The sequence below is a fragment of the Vanessa atalanta genome, chromosome 24 (genome assembly GCF_905147765.1).
Source record: "Vanessa atalanta chromosome 24, ilVanAtal1.2, whole genome shotgun sequence".
Taxonomy (NCBI): domain Eukaryota; kingdom Metazoa; phylum Arthropoda; class Insecta; order Lepidoptera; family Nymphalidae; genus Vanessa; species Vanessa atalanta.
Window position 1 is genome coordinate 1733137 of NC_061894.1, and position 25265 is coordinate 1758401.

The window sequence follows — 25265 nt, forward strand, 5'->3', positions numbered from 1 at the left end:
CGTTTTTGATCTTGTACGCAAATCTCTTTGATATTGTACTTTTCTATTTCAATATTATTTTTTTTTTCATTTATATTTGTTTGTTTGCTTTGAGTTTAGTATAGTTATAGAAATATGTACATAACGTATTCGTATTGTCAGAATAATTTAATTATCAACTGTATTCCACATAGTGGTTAGATGTGAACCGGCGGCGTTCTGAAATGATCCAGAGTCTAATCCTGAAATATCTCATGTAGATAATATACAAGCACTTTCTGATTATTTTGCCCCATTTTCTCGGCAGAATTTTTATTCTGAACTGTAATATGTAGATCATTAATTTCCATTGTAGATTTATAACAAGATAATTCAAAACTATTTTTAAAAGTCTATTCGAATAAAATATACTTTAATTATCTTATATTATCTAATATTTTTCTTCAATTTCCAGCTAACATTGCCTCTTTAAATTTGTTTGTAAACCATGATCCAATAAAGCGCTCAAATGTATCAATAGCCATTGCGATCGGTTAAACGGTGTAAAAGTTGATGTGCTGCAGCGGCATCGGGCTCATCTAATTGGATACCTTCTCCAAGAAAACATACGTCAGAAAAAAAAAAATAGATTTTATGATGTTTGGCCAAACAGTGTCGAGATCTATTAACGTCAATAGCGATATATACCAACATACAAAATTATTATTTATAAGGCGTACTCGTGACACAGTGACAGATTTTTTTTTTATATTTAGAAAAAACGTGGAATGAATCTCACCTACCTTAATACGTCACGTCATGCATCGTAATGTTCTCACATCAACATATAAATTGCTTCTCTCTTTATTGCGTGTTATTCCTTGCAAGTAAATTTTCCTGCAAAGAAATACTGCTATTAGATACAATAAGAACAATTAAAAAACGTCATAAAAAACTATAAAAAATTTAAAAAGTTATGGAAAATCTGTTTGCTAGAGGATACAGCGTGATTGCATACCTGTTCTAACCACGACCTTGTTAGCATAGATATTGAATTTTCAGAATTTCTAGCTATTGTTTGGAAACTCTATAATAGGTAAACATAGTTTTATGGATCCTTCAAACTTTTTCGGCGAAATTAATATTTATGTCTCTTGTAACTGCGGTAGTTTAACACCTGGATTTTGAACGAAGATTGCAAGTGCAAGCCTTTGTAAGTATCACTTATATTATATCGTGACTAGCAGGTTGGAACCTGGAAGCAGTTTATTTAAACTCGTGCCTCGGATAATAAGTAAACAGCAGATCCTGCATCTGAATCATTTTCGGTCAGATTTGCAAATCCATCGTATTATAAAACGGAAGAGAGGGTATGTATTGCTATTATCTTGCGTGGTTAAATAACTTGGTAAAAGTCACCTTAGCTGTACACAGTCAATAAACAATACTTTTACAGGAAATTTATATAAAAACGAATTATAAGTCTGAAGCTCGGTAAGAAATATACTTTATTCATGAATCAAGTTCATGAATCATATAAATAAAGTGCAAACAATGCAATAATGCTAAACATTCCTCGCATCATTGAAGGTACAATGTACTAACGCCGGTAAATTTAACCCAAAACAAATTATTCCAGAATAGCTCGGAAGCGGAGCTATTCCGATCTTTGACATTGCATATTGACTGCACTCTAAGAATTAAGAGATCATTGAAAGTGGCATGCTTTTTGTAATAGATATTAATATTACAAACTGTATGTATATACATGTAAACATATTTCAAGGTCAATGTTCCTGACGTACCGACATTTCACTTCTGTCACTAAGTTGCAAAATTTTTATGTTGAATATATTATACGATTAGTTTGTAAGGCTGGCATTAAAAATCAGAAAAACATTGTGGAACTAGGACTTTATTGAACCGTACGCCGTTGAATTTAAGATGAATAAAAATACATTTTAGTAACATCCAGTTGATACATTCTTATGAAAATTTATGAACCTTCAAGTACTTGAAGCAATTCATGTATAATCTGCGTCATCGGTCTATTGAAAAGCGAGTTCGACGGAAGATCATTAAAAAGTATTTATCGTTTAGATCAAGAAATTTTTAGTAGCCACTAAATCGGAACCTATGTGAGGCCATTGGTCTTGTGCCTGATCTGTCTACGGTTTTGTCAGATTTTCACATAGACTAAAAGAGTGAGAGAATAATGAATATACCTATATTTTCGGACAGATCTGTGTGCTATACCTGCACACTTGGCTACATTGCTAATTTTTAAAAAGCTCTTGGTGATTGGTCTCCATGCTGGTCTGTCTGGACTCATCACATATTCTAGCGTCTTAAAGCAATACTTTGTATTGTTGAGTTCTGGATTAAAGCGTAAGTGAGTCAGCGCTACTATAGACACAATTATATAGCATCATAATTACCATAAGGTGGTGCCGTGGCGATGTAAGTAATGGTAAATATTACTTACAGCGCCTGCGTGAGTCACCACTCACCACCACTTAGCATTAAGTGGCTTATTTGCCCGTCCGCCTATCTATATTATTTTAATAAGTGGCCACTGTCACAGAAATAACTGAACATCAGGCACTGGATAAATATGTGACATTTCCAATGCTGTCATTGTTCTAAGGTACTCTCATTCCAGTACGTATTCTTATTTAAATTCACGATAAGATCATATTACGTCAATATTTGCTTTGATCCCTTCGTTGGATAGAATTAGAACGGATTTATGTAAGCTACAAACATTCTTAACGTTTTATTTGTACTTCATTCCAACTATTTATACAAGCTGAATCCTGCTATGTTACCAGCGTTTAATTTAAATGTTTCGTGTATTGTTTCATACATTTTTCCATATTTGTTGAAATGTATAGCTAATACTTTTCCTGTAGTAACTGAAATCCTTCCTCAAAAAGTAAACAATGCAATACGAATTATTCAAATCAGACTGATTCTTTCTGAGATTATCGTTCTCAACGTCACAAATTCTTCGACTTTATAATATAACGTAGTATGGTTACAAATCTGTGTATAATTTTGCAGTTTATTTCGTACGTATAAAAATATTCATAAAAATAAGAAAAATCTGGTATCATTTTTTTCTGCAACACTATCAACAGTAAAGCTGAATGTGTTTAAATGTAATAATTAACTCTTCGACAAGTTTATTTTTAATAATAGCAATAAATTCTACTCTTACTAGTGTTGGAGCTCTGTGGAAATGTATTTGTAAAGCTACCCATTTGTCAGTTTTACACCGAAGACCATTAGTTTCTAGTGTTGTGTTTCGATTTGAAACGCCATTTTCGACTGAATTACAGGAGACATACATCTATATACGTCTCTTCGTATAATAGCCTATTGACAGTATGAAAAATTGCTTGTACTTCTTGCATTGCCAGTGACATTAGGCAAAGTTAAACCTTTATCATCAGAGCGCATTACCAAATAAAGAATTTAAGAAAGATTTGAGAAAGCACAAAAGAGCATTTCAAGAAGAGCATCACAAGAAATTACTTTTACCTCATTTAAGGTATGTTTCTTGGATGGTCAGATTAAGCTAGTAAAACGAATTACATCGATACGTGTAAATGAAAGGCCTTGGTTTTTTAAATACATACACTTGATTCGTTCTGTTTGTATAAAATAGTTACTATCTTATTTTGAGCCTAAATAATTCTGAGCAGTTTGAAAATAAAATTTCAAGGTCAAATTTAAGATTAATGTTTCGTCATTGTAAAAAAAATCAAGAAGAAACGCACATTCTAATATTTTTTTTATATCTTACACAGTATAAACGACCACTTTTATGTTTTGTGTATTTTAGACAAATTTTTAAACGTACGTTTAATTAATTATTGCTATAAAAACAATGTTTTGATATTTATTATTTTAGGAATATAAAACTATATGTACAGCCTGTATATTTGGCACTAATGGGTTAAGGCCTTCTCTCCCTTTGAGGACAAGGTTAGGAGCATATACCACTACGCTGGTCCAGTGCAGGTTGGTGGATTTCACATTTGGCAGAATTTCGTTGAAATTAGATATATGCAGGTTTCATCATGATGTTTTCCTTCACCGCAGAGTACGAGATGAATTATAAACACAAATTAAGCACATGAAAATTCATTGGTGCTTCCCTGGGCTTAAACCCACAGTCATTGGTTAAGATGTACTCGTTCTAAACACTGGGCCATCTTGTTTCGACTGGGGCATCTCGGCTCATATAAACATATTGTATCCAAATCAAGTGAATTAAAAATATAAATACGATTACATATATTTAGTGTAGACTTTAAAACCGATACAATCTCCCAATGGCTACAGTCGATTGCATACAATACATTGTTGATTCCAACGGAATTTAGATCTGTTTGTTCCACCACAATATTGGATACTAGCGTTCGGAATTTGTATAACAATTGTTTTCTCACCACGATATTTTTGCGTACTTTTTATTGAAATACATTTCGTGTGAACTAAAACAAACAATTTTATTTATATCGGCGCCCTTACATGTTCTTATTTAACTATATATTCATGTTTATTTTTAGTCCTTATAAGATACTTTTGAATTGTCAAGCGTTACTACTGATTCACGACCAGCCAGTGTAACTACAATATTTCTTACAGCGCCATTGTCTGTTGGCGGTGGTGACCACTTACCATCAGATGTCCTATTTGCTCGTCCGCCTACCGATATCATAAAAAAAAAGATCTTGAATGTAATAAAAAACTACGTATGACTCAATTGTTGTTTGTTTACAAATCATTAGTTAATTTAAAAAAAAAGAACTTCCTCTAAACAACACTATGAGTTTCAATGGTGTTCTCACCGTTAATAAGGTGACTTCTGTTTTTTCAATTCTAAAAATTACTTAATTGCGGGATTCAGCAATCAATAATTTACTTGCCGATATGTACTCATCGTACATTTTGTAACTCAACACTTTGTACTCTTGTCTTCCAGTTTGAAGGTCGAGTGTGCTAGAGTACCAAGACTGTCGGTAGCGCATTGGCAATGCAAGAAATTTATTACGGCGCCAATGTTGATAGATAACAGTGACCACTGAGCATCAGGTGATCATTTTATAAAAATAATCAAAGAATTTATACAGAAATGTCATCACCTACATACTTTCATTTTAACAAGCATTACTTTTTTATAAAAAAATAATATATGTATATATCATGTTTAAATCATTAACAGGTATAAATTTACCTATGAGATTATTTCTAAAGTCATCTTTAAGTGTTCAGTGACATTTAAACATAAGCTGAGATTTTTTTCAAGTTGGATTTCGTTGGATGCGATGTAGTTTTAGTTCAAGGTCAAAGAGTATAAAATTGTAAGCTAATGTTTCAGCCGCAAAATGTTTTACTTCTGTCACGTTATAGATTATTAGACACGCACATTTTTTTTTAAATTAAATATGGGTATTTCTTGATTTCAACAACAAACTTGTTATTTGTTGTTGAAATTGCTGATAAAATACAACAATTGTATCGGTAGAGCCAGATAACGAAACTAATCCAAGTACAGCTAATTACTTGGTGATAGGGGATTGTACACGCCTACCCAATTGTGTATACTTGTAGGTACCACTTCCCCTTCATATATTCTACCGTTCAACAGCTACACATAGTATTGTTTTGTTCCAGTTTGAAGAGTGAAATCAATGTAAGTACAGGCATAGAGGACATAATAGAGTTGTTCCCGTATTGATGCTATGACATATGGCTTAAACTTTTTACGGGACTAATTTCTATGGGCGGTGGTGATCACCTACCAGATCGTTTTTTTTTTAATTATAAATAAGAACACAGCTCATTTCCTGTCTAGTTATGGCTAAAGGCCTTATTGTTAACCTGGTCAGGAAAAATATACGGCTCCTAACCACGCTGCTCAGGAACGAATTAATATATATCGATGAAATGTTTCAAAAGTCTAAATGCTATTTAATAATAATTCTATAACAAATTTGGTACTTCAGTGCTACTTGTCCGATTTTGAACCAACGACCTTAACTTGAATCCACGTATATATCAACTTGACCATTTCAATTGTGTTTAATAAGTTATTTATAGTACTCGTCTCAAGAGAGATTTTCAATGTCTAATCGACTAATGACCAATTTATTTATTAAGAAAGAATTCGTTTTCTGTTAGGTGCCAACCACTCAGAAAAAATTCTACCGCCAAACAGCAGTATCATTGTGTTTCGGTTTGAATGGTGAGTGAGCCAGTGTAACCATAGGCACAAGGGGCGTAACATCTTAGTTCCCAAGGTTTGTGGCGCATAGGTGATATAAGGAATGGTTAATATTTCGTACAACGCCATTGTCTATTGGCGGTAGTGACCCCTTTCCATCAGGTGGCCCATTTCCTCGTCCACCTAACGATATCATAAAAAAAAGTTTAACTTACGGATATTAGAATTGTCAGCGAAATAGAACAAGAGAACGATATGTCGTTTTTCGTAAAAGAGTCTCATGTAAAATCTTAAAGGAATAAAAATGCCAGTTTACTCGTAACTCAAAACTGATTGATTAATGAATATTGATTATGCGTTACGATTTATTAAATACAGGAACTCGGCAAAGATCTTAAGATTAGATTATAGTACACGTGTGCCACATACCAAAATAACCCCTCATTAATTTCCTATAGACACCCTTTTTGCATCATAATGTTTAGCCAAAGCTGTAAAAATTCGCCAGCTGTCATAATTTGCATTGCCTATCGTGATAATTGTATTTTTATCATCGCTTCTTAAATCAAAATCAAAGAGTACTTTTTTAATTTGCGTCGTTTTTTTACAGTGTTAATTTGCGCGGTTTGTTAAACTCGTATCGACTAAAAGTTTGAACTGTGGATTCAAACAACAACTGTGTAAATGAAGTCCACTAGATTGAATATCGTCCTCAGTAGCTAATTTGAAATGCTAGTCAGATGTCTAGTATGTGTGTTTGTATTCGTGCACAAATATGTGTACAAACAGTCACATACTGTGTCGTGACTCTCATAATCCAATGATAAGGATTCTAACAGTACATTTTTTATGTCGCTGGAAATACGCTTTTACGCCTTTCCATCAAATAAAGCAGATTGTATCTGGGATCCATTGGCGCCAAACCCCAACGGAATACCATGAACAAAACCAGTGGCACCAACTACCTTTCTTATCAGTGGCCTCATTGTATAATCTGTAAACAATCCCGTTGCCCTAATACTTGGCTCTTCTGAGCAGGCCTCTCTCGTTAGTGAAGTTTCCAGGGTACAGAGAACCCATCTAGCCCCAGCAATGATTCCGGTGATAAAAGATGCACATAGAATCGACACCTTCTTTAGTGGCGTAGGCCATTGGCACTCTCCCTCACTCCCGCTTCATGGTCTACTTCTGCAAAATGATTCTTTCGCAGAAGTCATTTCTATCCAGTAACTCTTGCTATCAAGCATGGCATTAATCATGCTCGGCAGCGAAGTATTTACGCCTCTACAGGACTGGACTAAGATCTTCACTTACTTTCTGAGGCCCTTGAGTCTTACATGGACGGACGTGCATTAAAAATATCTTGACAGAAAATACATACATCAAATTTTAATCCGATCATGGAATCTGGCTCAAGTACTTCAATTTTATAAGCTAGCCATAGTCGTAATATATAGAAATAAAATATTTTATGTATAGTAAGATAATTTAAAAGTTTCGAAATGAAAAGACATGTAGGACGGCAACAAAATTCTCGTACATTACAGATTTGTTTTCTGCCGAATCCGTCTACTTTAATTCTAGCTAAGTTTAAATTTGTTTCCATTTAATTTACACAGTTTTAGTTGAAGTTGAAAATTACACCAGTAATTGCGCCCAAGTCGCTCTTAACTGCTTTGGTTACAACTAAAGTAACCGTAATTGGTATTTAATTTAATTGTAAATACCAAGTAAAATATTTTCGATGAAAACGTAGAAGGAGGGCACAGTAGAATTTAAATCTACTATTCTGAAACTACTCTGAACCTACTTCCATTGTAAGAAATTTAAATAACTTCTTATATCATCAAAATTTTCGGTTTCCAAACTTCCAAAACAAATGGACAGGCGATTTCATGGTTGAAGGTTATTGGACAGTCATGTAATAACGAGAGGTGGGCCTAATTCTCCAATTTGCGGGTTTGGGTGCTTATGTGCCATAAATTGCCAGTACTTACTTACCAGTTACTTAGTGGTAAGGCTTTTGTGCAAGCCTGCTTGGATAGGTTCCACCTAGTTTTTGCTATATTTGTGGTGAATATGTATTTGCAAAATATCAAAAAACTATATCGGACTTTGTAAAAACTACGTAAAATCGATACTTTAAAATAAAATTGTGTAATCAAAACAAACCGTGGGTTTCCAGTTTAGTGGAAAAAGAGATGCAGTAATATTCGAAACATCCATGATTAGATGAGAACCATAAAACCACCATGACGACTGCTACTTCTACGTTAAAATCATGAGAGAATCTACCCAGCAAATCTAAATCTTCTAATGATCCAAATCCCTGTGATCCCGAACGAGTATTTCGTTCAAGTGAAAATTCTGATTCAGACTACAAATTTAGTCAAGAATCTCAATAATTTAAAAAATTTAAGTTGGTATTTTTGATGGGCCACATATTAGGCAACTCGTAACAGATTCTAATTTTGTCAAATCAATGACTGAATTCGAATCCAAAGCTTGGGATTAAATTGTTTTGGTTATGAGTAATTTCCTAATAATTATTAGGCACAAGAAACATAACATCTTAGTTTCCAAGATTGGTGACACATTGGCGATGTAGGAAATGGTTAATATTTCTTACAGCGGTGGTAACAACATACCATCACGTGTCTCATACGCTCGCCTGCCACCCTATACCATAAAAAAAAGAGAAAATGGAGAAATTTTCAAAAATATTCTCAAACTCTCCAAAACAGAGTCGATAAATCAAACTTTTCAGTTTCTTAGTTTTCTTGAACTAAAGTAAGCTTAAACATTTAAGCATTTAAGTTAAGCTAAGAGTCTATATTATCAAGAACACGTGTACATATGTGGGCAAGTGAAAATAAGTCAACAAGGTCTTGAATATAATATATATCTTGCTCGGCGATTAAATAAAGCATTCCGAGAAAGCATATTTTATTGAGAGTTTTTTTCATTATACGTATTTTATATTCGCATTAGAACAGAGAGGAGGAAAAAGTCTTAAAATCCATTTGATCTCCTTAACAGGAAAAAAGTATTTTCAGCAGAGGGATTAACATATTGTTACTGTAGTTACTTCCTATATCTATTTCAAATAACTCAATTGATAATGTGCTTTTGGTTTAAACTAATATTTAACATTTATTTTTAAAAATATATTTTTTCATTAAACTAATTTCGTCAAGAAAATCGAACTATGTGCGCTCAAACGATTTAGAACGAATGGGTCATATACAATACTCTGTCAGATCCAACAAAACGAATTGTATTGTGAAATTGGATTCTACCTTCAGAATAACGATTTTTAATCGATAATTTTCAATGCTTGACTTTGATAAAATAGCGAAATTTATTAAGTAACAAACTAAAATTTCGAAAAAAAAAAATTCCTAATTTTCTCATCTCAAATACTCTTACGAATGTTACAAATATATTTACGATTAAACCACTAAGCCGATAGTAAACAATATTGGCATAGAAGTAGACTTAGACCTGGATGCAGAAATAATCATACAAATTTCAGGATTTACTGGTAACATGAAAAGATTAATATAAATAACTGATGTGTAAGTTGTAGAAACAACACTATCTTAAGATTAATCTAAAGCGCAATTTATATGAAAGCCGACTTTGTACGTGAGATTATTACGAAGTCGTCTCACATTCGTCGGTTATTAAAAAATATTACGTACTGAATTACACGAAATACCTTTAAAATTATCTAATAATAGGTTTCAATACATACCATGTATTTCATTATCACACTTCTGCATGTTTAAAATAAATGAAATGATCCCTAAGAAAAAAAGGAATTTTTAGGAGAGTTCCGAAGACTGCTATTTAATGGTATACGACCAGTAGGATTACCTGATGAAAAGTGATTCGCCAATGGACCTATGCAATACCGGGGGGCTTGCAGGTGCAATACCGGCCTTTCAGGATGATGATGATTAGGCTCTTTTCTTGAAGGTTCCTAAGTCGTGTCGGCATGGAAAAACTGCCGGTTTGTTCATTTCTGGACATCTTGGTAGTGCGGATGAAACGATAATACATACGCATATGTATGCTTATTATGGAATGGAATCTAATCTCTTGGAATTAGGATCTAATGTCACAAAACAAGCCGACATTAATATATGTACATATATAGTACACTAATCAATATTTCTACCATCAGGTTCTCCATTGTCCTGATTACATAACTATTATTAATTTTATAAGTCATTATTATTTAGCAGTCCTCAAAATTGACTTCATTTAGGTTAAAAATTCAAAATGAAATTATTGTTTTTGTCCACCTTCATTAAAATCAAATCATTGATTACACCGAAAATGCGTCATCAACCGTGGAAACTAAGATGGCCCTTTATCTGCCATTGTGCTCTCAAAATGCATCACACAAAACAAATCAGAACACAACAATATTAAGTATTATTCTTCGGCGGTAAAATATGTGATGAAGAAGTGATACCTGTTCAGATGGACTAGCACAAAGTTCCACAATTAAATGTATTTTAAACAAATTCACCACATATAACCTTAAACATACTTCAAATACTTGGCTAGTTCAGACGATGGTACACATGAAATTAAACCCAATGTGGCTAACAGATGATGCTACATTAATCAAATTTAATCTCCATTATGATGTAGCCTTCATCAGTAATCTAATACCGTTCAATTAAAAGCGTTAATAATATATAAGGCTCAATATGTCGTTGCAAATTGCTGTCTTAGTTGAAACAGACGTGTTTCAACCAATATGATGTCCAATTGTAACTCTATACATACGAAATACCAGAGTCTAAATTAATTATAAGACAGATTAACTCTAGACCGCGGTTATGCTCCATAAATATGAGAAATATTAAATACATAGTTCTAACAATGCGCCTGTAGCTGCGTACTTAATTATTTCCAGTTATATTCTGAACTGAGTTTTAAGGAAAAAAAAAACTGTTGTAATTAAACATGAATTTATACATACAACGAAGGAAAATATGCATTTTAACAATACGCCTGTTAAATAGAGTAACATTCTTTTGACAATTGAATACTAGCTCAGTGTACCCAACAATATTCTGTTACATTTTTCTCGCGTATTGTTTGTTCACTTCGCTTTTGACCAAATAATACACATATTTAGCTTTACTTGGTTGTCTCTACCAGCTTATAAAATGCCCCAGCGCTGGGCAAAAATCTTATGCTATCAAAAGCAAACTTTTTTTGTCACCACGGTTCTCTAATCCTGATTTGTGGATACATATATGACTGCATTTCTGATGTTTTAGTCATCCACGTGCACGAGATGGATTATAAACACCTACATATTACCATTGAAAATTTAGTAATCAAGTAATATCTGGACTGGAATCCGAAATCTTTAGTTAAATTTCTGGCCTTCTTCCCACAGCTCAAGTTCACCAAAGCAATCACTCATTTGTCAATGTTGTTATGGCAATTCTATAAATTCAATAATAGCTACAACTGCCTTATTAATTGTTGTCTTATGATAATTAGTACTCACCCTTTCAAGCGCAAAGGGTTGGCCGTGTCAGTGTTTGCATATTTTAAAATATATTGTCAACATTTGCAAATGGCACGTTGAGGCAATTATTATCAGATAATTTATAATATTCTGTAACTAAAATCTATCAACGCTAAAGCCATCGTTAATCTATTATATAAAATAATGATCAGCGTTTAATGTTCGCATATCGTTGAAAGGTAATTTGCTATCTGTAATTTATTAATGCAGTTCATTCATTGGACTTATCTTAATTAATTGTTTGTTTGTATCAATTTTTATTTTTGCCTTTTTTTTTGGCATTGGTTGGCGGACGAGCATGTGTGCCACCTGATGGTAAGTGGTCAGCACCGCCCATAGACAAAGGCGTTGTAAGAATTATTATCCATTCCTTGCATCAACTATGCGCCACCAACCTTGGCAACTAAGATGTTATGTCCCTTGTGCCTGTGTTTACACTGGCTCACTCACCCTTCTAACCGGAACACAACAATACAGAGTACTGTTATTTGGCGGTAGAATGTCTAATGAGTGGGTGGTACCTACCCATACGGGCTTGCACAAAGCCCTACCACCAAGTGATGAGCCTGCCATAAAAAAATCTTTAATAATATTTTTTTTGTATGTAGGTAAACTCTGGAACTAATGATCTAATTCTAAAAAAAATGATAGGAAGCTATAACATTCCTGAGTGCTATAAGGTATAAATTATTTATACCATGCACAATAGACGCTAGAAAGAGCTATCATGGTTTTTGTCCAATAATTCGGAAAACTACCTCTTAAAACGTAATATCACTAGAAGATGTCACCGATTAATCAAATTATGAAATTATGTGTAACCAATAAATCGTTCGCTGCCAAAACGGGAGAAAGATATTTTATTTTATTTTTACCCATGCGAAGTCAGGATGGCTCGATAGTTGCTTCTGTCTATGATCTAGTAGTCCTTTGCAAAAAAATATTAATTATAATGTCTGAAGTCAGAAAGTTAGCAGTGCTTACGTACGCGGGAAGTACGTGGAGCGGTTGATCTGAAGTCTTTCCGGTTGTACCGGGTTTTCTGTTCTATCAAATTATATGAGTGCGTTACTGATTCACTATTGATGGGTATAAATGAAAAATAATTTCATTTGACATCTACGGTTTTATCCTTATAGACTTATGGAACTAGCACGAGGACAATTATAAATAGTAATTGAGCTTGTAAAAAATCAGTCCTGCTTCATAATTTGAATGACATTAAACGTAAACATTCATGATTTCCAAAAATAGTGGCATTTTACTATACACACGGAGAACAGTTTAAGAAACCAGTGCTCCTTAAACGACAGTCAATTTATCAGGTGACGACTAGCATTATTTTAAAATTTTAACTAAAGAGCGGACTCATGCTGCGATTTGTAAAATAAGACTTCAAATACGATGTAATATTGCATTTTCCGTTTTAGAATACTAATAACTGGAACTTGATAAAATTATTCTGTTTGCATGCTTTAGTCTTCAATTTTGTTTAATCTAATTAGTTAAGGCTTAGTGGTAAGTTTGTTAGGCTACAGATCCCGAAATACTGGGTTCGTAATCGGATGACGTAACTTCACGTAGGCGCCACCATAGTTTCAAGTAAATGAATGAAATTCTTAGAATACAATGACTTCAAATAATTATTATTAATATTAGATTGAAATATTATCAAACTTGAATTGAGTTTATTTTGTAGCATTAACATTAACTATTATTATTCAATATTATTATTAGAAGGATTATTGAAATAACAATTTTAAGAGGAGGATAAGGAAGGCTGCATAAAGTTAGAAACATGATTACTTTTTCTATCTTTAACGAGTGGGGATGAGCAGATAGTATTGTATATATGTCATCCGTGTCACAATAACCATGTTGTATTTTCGTAAAGAAAACCGTGACATAGTTCTATAACTTAGTTAAACTATTAACGGGAATATAAACTTCGTTATATAATTAAATCATCTTGAACGGTCTAGTATTAATGAGTTCAACAAGCCCTCGAACATAACTAGTTTTATAAATACACAGCAATATCATTTAGATAAATACTTGTTAGTGTAATAAATAAAAACTAATGTAATAATAAAAAAAAATTATTAGGAATAAAGTACTGTTTATATAGGAAGTTCTTTATTACGTTATAATATAAATAATAAAATTTTGTAAGAAAATCTATATATGTATATAAAAGCGAAATACCACACACTGATTTATCACGAATCTCAGAAACTATAACACCTACAAACTTGAATTTTGGTAGGTTCCATATAGGATGTAGACATCCGCTAAGAACGGATTTTACCCTCCTGAAGAGCGATAACTGCTCTCGTATAAATAAAAGACAACATCAGTCTTGGTACGGACAACCAAAAGGTGTGTTAGCACAGCTGGATTTCAGTAATGCATAGCATCTATACTTGCTATAATACGTTCTCTTAACATGTCTCCTGTTAGTTAAGGTGACTGATCAAAGTCAGTGTTCGATCGCAACTCAGACTGGTGATATGCTCAACTATGGCGTTCCCCAAGGTGGCGTATTATGTCCTTTATTGTTTTCTATATTCATTTCCTCTATCACTAATGACATTTCTTTTCTGTACCATTTGTACGCAGACGATCTCAAAATATATTCACAGACCTAGTTTAGCGGGCTCTTCGAAAGCATTGATTCATTAAACAAGGGGTTTAATGTTAGGGTGCATTAGTCAATGAAGTAAATCACATGGTCCACGAATGAATCCCAATGAAACAAAGATCAATGCTAGTGAAAAACTTCTTTCACAGATTGAATGAAATAACAATAACCTCTCGTTCTTTTTTATGACGTCTGCATACCAATCTTTGATGGAAATCTTTCTTGGGCACCTCAAATAAATGAGGTGAGTAAAATACTACCATGTGTTCACTTAGGAGATTGAGTGACTTTATACTTATTTCAATTAAAGTTACGCTTGCACAATCTCTCCTTCTACCGTTACTTGGCTATGCTGACACTTGTTATGTTAACTTAAATGAAGAACATCTAATGACTTAACTTTAGAAAACCTATGTATACCGTTCGTTATTGAATTACGCAAATATGATCATGTCTCTGAAATTCGTAAAAAATCTCTAGTTGTTCTATTATCTACTATTATATTAGTTACTAATCTGGAAAGATGTTAAAATAATTCCAATATCAATTTGTTGTCCAACGAATAATCGTTAACTGTAACTCTAACTCTACTCTAAAACTAACTCCCTTTAAATTGAACCCAAAAAGGATTGCTATTTCACTGCCCCTATAAAGTCACAGTCAAAGTACGGAGAAATGCTGCTAGCGTTTACAGTAACAATTTTTAATTAATTATTGTATATACTTAAAGACTTTGTGTTAAATTGAAATTCAAGGGTCATCTTTATTTGTTCTCCACTATTTTTATATATAACTATAATAAAAAGGTTACCGTCCGCCTGTCTGTATCACAAAAAAATGTTAATATAACGTACTGGAACGAATGAATCCTCTTATATTTATTTTCTCCATAATCAAGCAACATATCGTTATATAAGGTTAATTTATTTAAATTATATAAAAATATGATTTTGAAATATATATCTAAATATCATATTTTTATTTAATTTTTGTCGTTACGTATTATTTCACTATCATTTATCTTGAAGTTCTATATATATATTTCCAGAATATAGGTGTCAAAGCTTCGTCGAGTAAGTCTCTCCAGGTGTTAACTAGTAATTATCGGTTACAATTTACACGTCCTAACCACCAGACCACCAGACCATGTGAAACACAATCATGTATCAACTCAACAGACTATAAATACTATAAATATTCAAAATAATTACATTATAAGCTTTGAAAAAATATAATTTAATATCTGTAATGTATTTATAGAATTTCGTACGTGGTATTCGAGTACAAAAAAATAGATTACTTGTACATCGTAATACTCGTATCATAATGTACGACACAGAATACGTGCCTACTTTTATTATGATATTTGATTCGTGGAACTTATGATCGTATTGAAGCCGAAATATGTGGTGAATATTAGCTGTATACTGCTTAATTTGTGGAAAATTTAAGAAAACCTGCGTAATACGTCGGAAGAGAACATGAGTATTAAATCACTTCGAATTTGAGTCTAGTAATATAAGGTCGAATTCTTCTCTTCGAAAAAGGTCTTAAGACCAACAGTGGGAAATTCACTGTTACCTTACATATGGAGGTTGGGTAAATATTTTATCCATAATGTACAATAGAGAGTACTTAAGTCGTATCGTAGTTGGTTAGTTTATTCCAATCGGAGAAGGAATAAAGATAAACAAACCTTATATTTACGTATTCCATACGATTTAATAATATCTCAGCTATATTGTTCAATATTAACAGTTTTTGACAATTATATCTTTATTTTTAATACAATACTATTGCACTTAAATACTTATATCCATATTGATTTTACTTCCAAAATTCCGTTACTAGGATATTTGACGTTAAAAGAGCAATTTTTTCGAAAATCCATAATGAATATCAAAGTTCAAGCCCTCGACCAATGATATCGCGTCGATTCAATGTCAAATTTTGTTTATTTTGCTTTTGTCCTCATATTTCGCTGAATAGCTATACTCGGTATTGTTGTGTTTGCCAATTGAAGAGTAAGAGAATAAGTGTAATTACAAAGTATCCGTTTCTATAATAAAATTCTGCAGACATTTTTAACTTTGCCGATTTTTAAATTCACATCATTTGTGAAAAATACATTAATTAAAAAGCCTATTATTCAAGATTATATAGATGATAGAAAGGCGTGGAGCTAATACTTTTTGACTTCCAGGCAGGATATATTACATAGATATAATTGTATTTGGCTAACATAACTTTGTATTTTAAATGTTGAAAAAGAGTAACTACTGAGTTTCTTGCCAGTTCTTCCCGGTAGAATCTACATTCCGAACCGGTGGTAGCTTCACTTAATATAGTTTGTAAAATGACGTTCAAAAGTCCTTCTGAAAGTCTACTTGAATTAATCATATTTTGATTTTATTTTTTTGATTTATAGAACAACCAGAGTCCAGTACCAATTTCTATGTGAGAATTGATCACTTGTAATCCGTTGGCCCATTTACCAGCCTACATACTGATATTAAATTTAAAAAAATGTACAGTATGTTTGCAGTTTTGATATATTCTACTTCGAAAAGGTAATTCCCTAAAGAACTACATATGAATCTATGTATTATTGGATAAAGCTATTTTATATGCTAATATAGAATGTGTATGAGTATCGAATACTTTAAGCGTTACATGTTACAAATATCAATTTATTTTGATTTATTGTGATTGAAATGTAAAAAAGTTTGATCGTCGATGTCCGAATTTTAATTTAATTTTATTTTCAAAAGTTACTTATACGTTTAGATGTTTTAAACAATACAATATAATTGAATTCCGTTTTCATGTATTAGGAGTTATTTAAGAGGAAGATTCATATGTATTCAATACATGTGTTATATGGTAGATAAAACCTGAGAATTTAAGTTTCCTAAAACCTCTTCAATGAAAATAGTCTCCGCGTCCAAAATGAGTCACATCGTCATCATCATTAAAATATTACAATAATTGATCGTAAGTATGAGTGCGTTTGTCTTTAGTGTACCTACGTATTAATTATTTATGTGTGCGTTTATTCTTGAGACTGCCCTAAGTTCGTGCGTGCACATGCATGCATTATTTCTGGATTAATTCACGTTGATGCCTAAACAAAGCAAATCCATGTTCCCTTCATTAAATAGATTCTATAGATTCATATCGAGAATTATTTAGGCGTACTTACATCAAAATTGATTGAAATATTTATAAGGCTTTAAGCATGTGATTTTTCCTTATTGCTAATAAACTTTCATAAATCTATATTAATATTATAAAAGTGAAAGTAGTTTGTCTGTCTCTCTGTTAGGTTTTCAAAGATAAACCACAGAACCTAATTTGATGATATTTGGTATCAAGCAAGTTTGAAATTCAAGGAAGAACATTCTTACATGTACTGGGTTCATAAGGGCTTATACGACCAGACAACTTCCCTTAAGGCAAGTTATTATTATACTAATTATTATACATATGGAATATTTTCAGCTTTAGGACATTTCATAACAAAGTTCGTATTTAGTCAAAATCTGATCTAACGTGATCCATAATACATTCAGAGTCGTGGTTAGCACATAATGTTACGAGAAATTTCGTTTATGGAACGTCGGTGAAAACAAATTATCCAGGAATTGTCAAGCGTGAGTCACAAACTTTAAATTAAATAACTATAACCTCTAGTATCTATTACATATTTTAATGCAAAAATTCTGAATGTGTATACATCATTCTTAAATCCCATGTACTATAATCAAACTTTAGTTTGTAGTCCAAAGAGTTGACATGACATGACTCTTTAGAATCTCATCTGCAATGCATGTGGTCACGTCACTCGTGAATATTGAAATGGACTTATGGTGATTTGTTATTATGTGAAGATCTATCACATTAAAAAAATATCTTTAACATATCATAATAATCGTATATCTGTATAATGCAAAATAATCATTTTCGTTTCGAACAATGTTATGCTACTTGGCTTTAACTGGCCTTTGGTTAGTTTGTCTAAGTCTATGGTATTGGTATAGTATATTCTTTTAACTTACGACCAGAACCTATTTCTCAATTAGTCTTGCTTCTAAGTAAACTTAATTTTACGATCACAATATGTGTGTGTGAGTAAAATTAATTTCTATCGACTTCTGTCGTTCAGAAACACCACAAAAGAAGCCAAAACGTCGCAATTAAAACTAAGTAATAAAATGCAACACACGTTACTTAATCATGAATTATTCATCACATCCCCAAGTTACGCGATTCTGCATAATATTTCATACGCTTTATATAGTCGAGAAGTAAGTTAACATCGAAAAGATAAAAAAAATATTTGATGAAGGAAAATATCATAATAAAAACTACACCATACGTATCAAAAATCAAAATATACTTTATTCAAGTAGGCACGTTTTAAAAGTAATTTTACTGATCTGTAAAATCTGTTCGGAATGTTGCTTCTACCGAGAAGAAATGGCAGGAGACTTAGTAGTTAATTCTAATTATTCGTCGTGTCCTACTAGGTGTATCCACACAATGTTCTCTAAACCATTTCAGGTAAGTGAGACATTTGTGGGCTTTCTCTAAGCCTTCTCATTAACACGATAGCAGTGTGGGTTACTTGTGGGCTATTAATATAATAAAAGTACTGTGAAATTGATTAATAGATCAATTTTGATTCTTATTTATAGTTTATAATGATATTTTTGACAGAATTTTTTATTAGACACTTTGATTTTATTATAATTGTTAAGTATGATTTTTGAAAATGCTTTGATGTCAATTATTTGGTGATTAACTTTTAAAGCAATGATTCTGAGTAAGTATAAGACAGAAATAAAAAAAATTGTGAAATTGTGGTGCCTTTTTTATAAAATAGGTAGACGGCAAATGAGACATTTGGTGGTAAGTGGTCACCACTACCCAAAGACATTGACGATGTAAGAAATTTTAACGATTACTTACATCGCCAATGCACCACCAACCTTGGTAACCAAGATGTGATGTCCCTTGTACCTTTAGTTACAGTGACTCTTTTAAACCGGAAAACAACAATCTTAAGTTTTACTGCTTGGCATAAAATATATAATGAGTGGTACCTACCCAGACGGGCTTACACAAAGCCCAACCACTAATTAAACATATTTAAGCCCATATTTTAATTTCTGGTTCTATCTTTTGGGCCATTCAAATTATTTTGGTTCTACCATTTGGCTCGGAATATCTTATTTACATACATATGTAATTCAGGGAGAAGTACTCAAAAACAATGTTATCAAATACTTATTATTGCAGTCCTATTATTATAGATTACGCCTTAAATTGTATTCGTTATCTTTTTATTGGATGTTATTATTATTATTGTGGAAAACGTAAAATATACTCTGAGACAAGTGAAGAAAGTTCAAAGTCGAGTATCATTTACATTTGCTTAATATGATGTGACCTATCTGTAAAGCCATATTGTAGTTTGCACTTCAGCGACGTATTTCCTTTGGGAATAACTTTAACCATTAGATGTTTCTTTGGATTTTGAACACTATGCTGTGGTAATACGATCTACATAATTTTCCTTTAAATAATTTTACATGCAAATGTTAGTTCTAGACGCCACATTGACTAGAGGGAAGTCTCTTGTATACCTTGTTTGTGGTGTAATGTCATGAATGATAGCATTATTATTATTTAAAGGACTTAAGTGAATTTGGTTATGACGACATCATATTCAATTATGGCAATTAGACAGGCATTGCACTACAAAAAACTATCGTTGTGATTAGACATTTTTTCGGCATATTTTAATATAACATTAATTTGGAACGAAGTTCTTTTACGAAGCTTACAGTAAAGTGTACACCCCTACCATCCTATCTCTCTCCTCTACCAAAGGTTGCCTGGAAGAGATCGCTGTTTTAGCGATAAGGCCGCCTATTGTACATTTTTCTTTTCTTTGTTTTTGTTGTACTCCTATTATTTTTGTCTATATTGGTGTGCAATAAAGAGTATATAAAATAAATAAATAAATAAAAGTGAACTGGTATATGCCGTCAGATTAGGAAAAAGCATTATTCGACCAGCCGACACTTTTCTCCCTTTCTCTTTCTCTCTTTCTATTGTATATGTTTTTTCTATAAAACTAGTTGTCGCCCGCGGCTTCGTTTGCGTTTTAGGGGTTGGTTGTCATGTGTTAGGCAAAAAAAAGTAGCCTATGTCCTTCCTTGGAGTTCAAGTTTGCTTCATACCAAATTTCATCAAATTCGGTTCATTGATTTGGCAGTGAAAGAGCGACAGACAGACAGAGTTACGTTCAGATTTATAACATTAGTACAGATCATTAAATTTTTATATTTATATTCCTTTTTTTTCTAATCTCATTTTTTTCTTATTTCTAATTTCTTTAAATCTAACAAATGTAAGCATTGATTGAGAAGTCAATGGCCCGTAAGATACGGAATCTCCTATTTTAGGGTACAGTTTAACTCTTTGATATATGGAACGTATAATTGTAAATAAATATTATTATTTTAAATTAACATGGTTATTTTTATTACTAACAGTATTTAAAACGGGATATTTACCATGTTTTTTATTTTTATTTGATGGAGCTCGATATTTCGACATTATGTACGAATGTCTTGTTCACGAGACTGAAGTTTGCGGGTAGATGTTGACGGCATTAGAAGTGTCCATAACGGACTACCTCCTTTCTCGTACGTTTGCTGCGTAAACACTGGTCACCACTACCATTGTCACTTTTTATTATTATCGAGCTCCACCGAATAAAAATAAAAAACATGGTAAATATCCCGTTCTAAATACTGTTAGTAATATTATTATTGTTTGTTTTCTTGATTATAATGATATTAGCTGTTTTTGGAACGATATTTAACGGTAATAAATAAAATAAAAATATGACCATCAAGACCTTATTAAGGTGTACCATACTGTTATACTTTATTTTGATCTATCTCGTAAGTTTCAGTCAGAGTTTGCAATGTAAGCGCAAAAAAATTTGCTGAGAGAATTCAATAACTTCTCACATGACCTTGGGGATAATCAGTCTTCAGCAATACATTTTTTTTCGGATAAGTGGTAAACGAGCAGAAGGCTCTCCCGATGGTAAGTGACTACCACCGCCCATGGATATACGCAACACCGGGGGGCTTGCAGGTGCGTTGCCGGCCTTTGAGGAAGGAGTATGCTTTCGTGTACATCATGAGGTTGAAAAGGCAATTATATATAGTTTATGCTAAATTAAAAAAAAAGCGTTAGCATATCTCTTTATATCGATTCATCATGATCGTCATCGGATGATGAAATTCTGTACGAATTTTCGTCCGCTATCAACCCTCGTAGAAGATTAATTTCGAAAATCCTCACGTAGTGCTCCGTGAATTTCTGACAGTCAGTCATTTTAAAAAGTAGATTTCAATTTCATAAGGTTTCATTTGCAATAGCAACTGAAATTGAACTTGAACTTTGACGATTACGTACCTATATTAGAAGGATCTTAAAATATACTGAAAGACAAGAGGTATTTTAGTTAATGACTTGTATAGGCCAACAGCCGTTCGTCACTTATCAAAAGTTTATTATTTTTAGGGAGATCAAGTCGGGATTAGTACAAGCATAAGGGATAACAACTTGGATCCCATATTCGGTAACCCATTAATGTTGTAATAAGCAGTGCTTCAAGCAGTGTCAATGAATTTGGGTTGAGTTTATACCAGGTTTATCCTACTAATATTTAATCCACACACACACATACAAACAATACATACAAATAATTACACACAGATACGATAAGTTTTGATCAAAATTATATCATTTTAATAAATTTGATATATACATCTTAATTGCAATCCTAAATTTGCGATTAAATGTTGTTGAGTATAAATAAATGAATAAAAATAAGATAGATAATCTAGCTACTTTTATACAAAAGATAGAAATAGGTTTTTACGTACGTTTAGTAGATATTGTAAAAGTATATGTAGTATTTTTAAGAGTTCGTGTACATTTGTTATATGACAGAGTTCACTTAGAATGTGTCTCGACAAACAATTTTCTTTCCGATGACGTTGAGATAATAAACAATATCTCAAATAAATGTGACCATTATGGGTGCGACGACCCCAAAATGAGATGTGAAATTGATGGTTGATGAAATAATTTGTAATTAAGGAACACCAATAAAAATATATCTAGTAAAATAAATTAAAAGTTTGATTTTTGTAAATAAAATCGATTTATTTTTCTTATTAGATCGGTTTATAAGGATTGATAATCACTTATGAAAAGTTACAATCAAATCAATTTTATGTGGAACGGTGTCTACCGAGGCAGAGATTTATAATAATATAAAAACAATGACATTTATTGCTAGTAAATGCTCCACGCACTCAGGAGGGAGAAAGATATACCCATGGATATGTCACATCAATATCTCATATCAAAGTAACCAATACGCCGAGAAACATGAGCGTTTTTAAACTAAAATAGCCAATCGTGGCAATGATTGAAAAATAAACATCGATTTGCACAAAATCAAATGCCAGAACCGTTCTCACTCAATTTATTGAAGCTTTTGATGCTTGATTTTCAGTAGGTTTGTTTGTACATCGGGTTTGGGGCAATCGGTTCTTGTTTTGCTAGTAGATTATTTACATGGCTTTAAGTATGGTATATTTATATTTTTACTATTTTTGTCTGTAACTTGTAAGTAGTACAATTAATACTTATACACGAAAAGAGCATGCAAGTAAAAAGCACTGCAACAAGACAGCCTGAAGCAGGTTGTTTCAATCTTTTCTAAAAAGAGACATTTTACAAAAACTTTAAACTCAATACCCTTTATATACTTATCTGGTAAAACAATGACTCATCTCTCGTCTATTGATTAAATGTCATTGGGTAAAACAAAACCGTTCATTAAAACTGTCCATAAAGATAAATTGACTTCAGAATACGTTTAAATTCCGTTAAAAATATTCAATTCAGTGCAAGGGATTCAATTTAAAAAATTCAATTTAACTTACCTATCAGATTATATTGATGAGAAATGTATTCAAATTAAGTTATTTACATTGAATCATACGAATCGTTATAGGCTTTAATGGTTTATTTATTTGTCCGATTAGATTGACGTGATATCATCACAATGCTATCATGTTCCTTCTGAACGGTTTTGACGGTGGCCTTTCTCAAAGGAACCAACTAGACAACTGCGTAGGTTTATTATAGAGCCTTAATGTAAGCTCAAATACAGATGCACTCTCATCGTCCGATGGGACGGCAAATATGACACGAAAAGAGTTCAGGCGCCGGAGTGTTGACATTTGAATTTTTGACTTCGGAGTGCTGCTTAGAATTTGTCGTCGATTTTTTTTTAATAACTTCTAATAGGCTCAACCTAGCGTCTTTAACCTTACAAGCTAAATACTAGATCAATGAAGGAATCGCAGTATATTATAATACCATACATTGTGGCTTTATCCAACACGTTATCCGTCATATGGCGTCCTCTCGTTTGAAGGAGGTTTTGGACCTCTTCCCCCAACGTTGCTCCAAGGTGGTGGATACGTGACAGATTTTCATTCGCCATATGCAGGTTTCTTCACGATGTTTTCCTTCCCGACGAAGCGCAATGAAATATGAACAAATTAATCACATGAAGATACATAGAAAAAAATGATCATTGATCATATCGTCATTTAAGGAAGAGATGAAATTATTTAAGTGGCTAATTGCCGGTAGTCGTTTAAACCCAAAGGTAATTAAGAAGAAAAAACTTTGAATAAAATATAATGTATTCGCACGAAGTCGCGGTGTAAACATTCCTACTTGTATAATTGCTTAATGAAAACGTTGTAAAATTTACAGAGATTCATCGATGTATGTGATTTGATTCGTCAGTTAAATTGAATTCTATATGTGTTTGATCAATTCGTAACGATTTCATGTAAATATACAAAATATATTTTTTCAATGGTCAATTTTATTGTTTTGTTTTTTGGACACTTACTATAAATAAAACGTACGAGTCGAACGTTTCACTGCAATAAAAGAATCATTACAGTGAAACTTTTGACTTTTATCTGCTTACGTTACGTTTGACGTTATCTGCTTGATTCCTTTTTATTATTATTATTAATTAAATTTATGGAATTGTTATGTCAAGAATATTTTATAAGACTATTGAACTTCCTTACATCAAAGCATATACCTATTTGCGTATCTAAGGATCTTGAGGGTCGTTTATACGCATTCGTAATGCTAAGCAACTCAATACGAGTGTCCAAGCTTCCTGAATATTTTAGTCATAAATTTATACTATTTTTTGAACGTGGCTTAGTCCGTATGTATTTGTTAGGTACTCAATATCCTTCTCTGTCTGCATGTATCACTAACAATAACATCATACATCTCTTGTTCCCTGTTCCTTTGTTTCGCGTTTAAATACCGCGATATATTTTTTTATGTTCGACGGTAGAATTGCTGTTGTTGACTATGTGATAACCAGTTGAGGAATAATCCCATTCGTATTTTCTTTCTATCCATCTAAATATCTTCGGATATACTATTAAATCCTTTAGTAAATAATATAAGGATCGGGATTTCCAATATGTCCAAATCAGCCGTTAGGAATTCAATAGCTGCTTCTGAATGTTGGGTCGTTTTGTGCAAATATTTTATCGAAGGAAACACTCACTAGTATTTATATTTATTTATTCAGAGTAAATGTGTAAAGACAAAAATCTTCTATTCACATTAAAAATGTTACTGCCTTTTGTGTCTGTGGTCACATATTACATTTTATTTGAAGATATAAGTTTTTATTGTTATTTATTTATGATACATCAATA

The 25265-nt window shown here is 32.4% G+C and overlaps 1 protein-coding gene across 2 annotated transcripts in view; it reads right to left on the reverse strand.

Annotated features, from left to right (window-relative positions):
- Window positions 1–25265, reverse strand: part of LOC125073337 (orexin/Hypocretin receptor type 1-like) — a 147698-nt gene that overhangs the window by 99508 nt on the left and 22925 nt on the right. The window contains exon 2 of one of the 2 annotated variants that reach the window (XM_047684124.1): window positions 762–855. The exons of the other annotated variant lie outside the window; for it this stretch is intronic. The gene's annotated coding sequence lies outside the window, so the exon portion shown is untranslated. The remainder of the gene's footprint in view (window positions 1–761; window positions 856–25265) is intronic. 2 annotated transcript variants of the gene reach the window in all.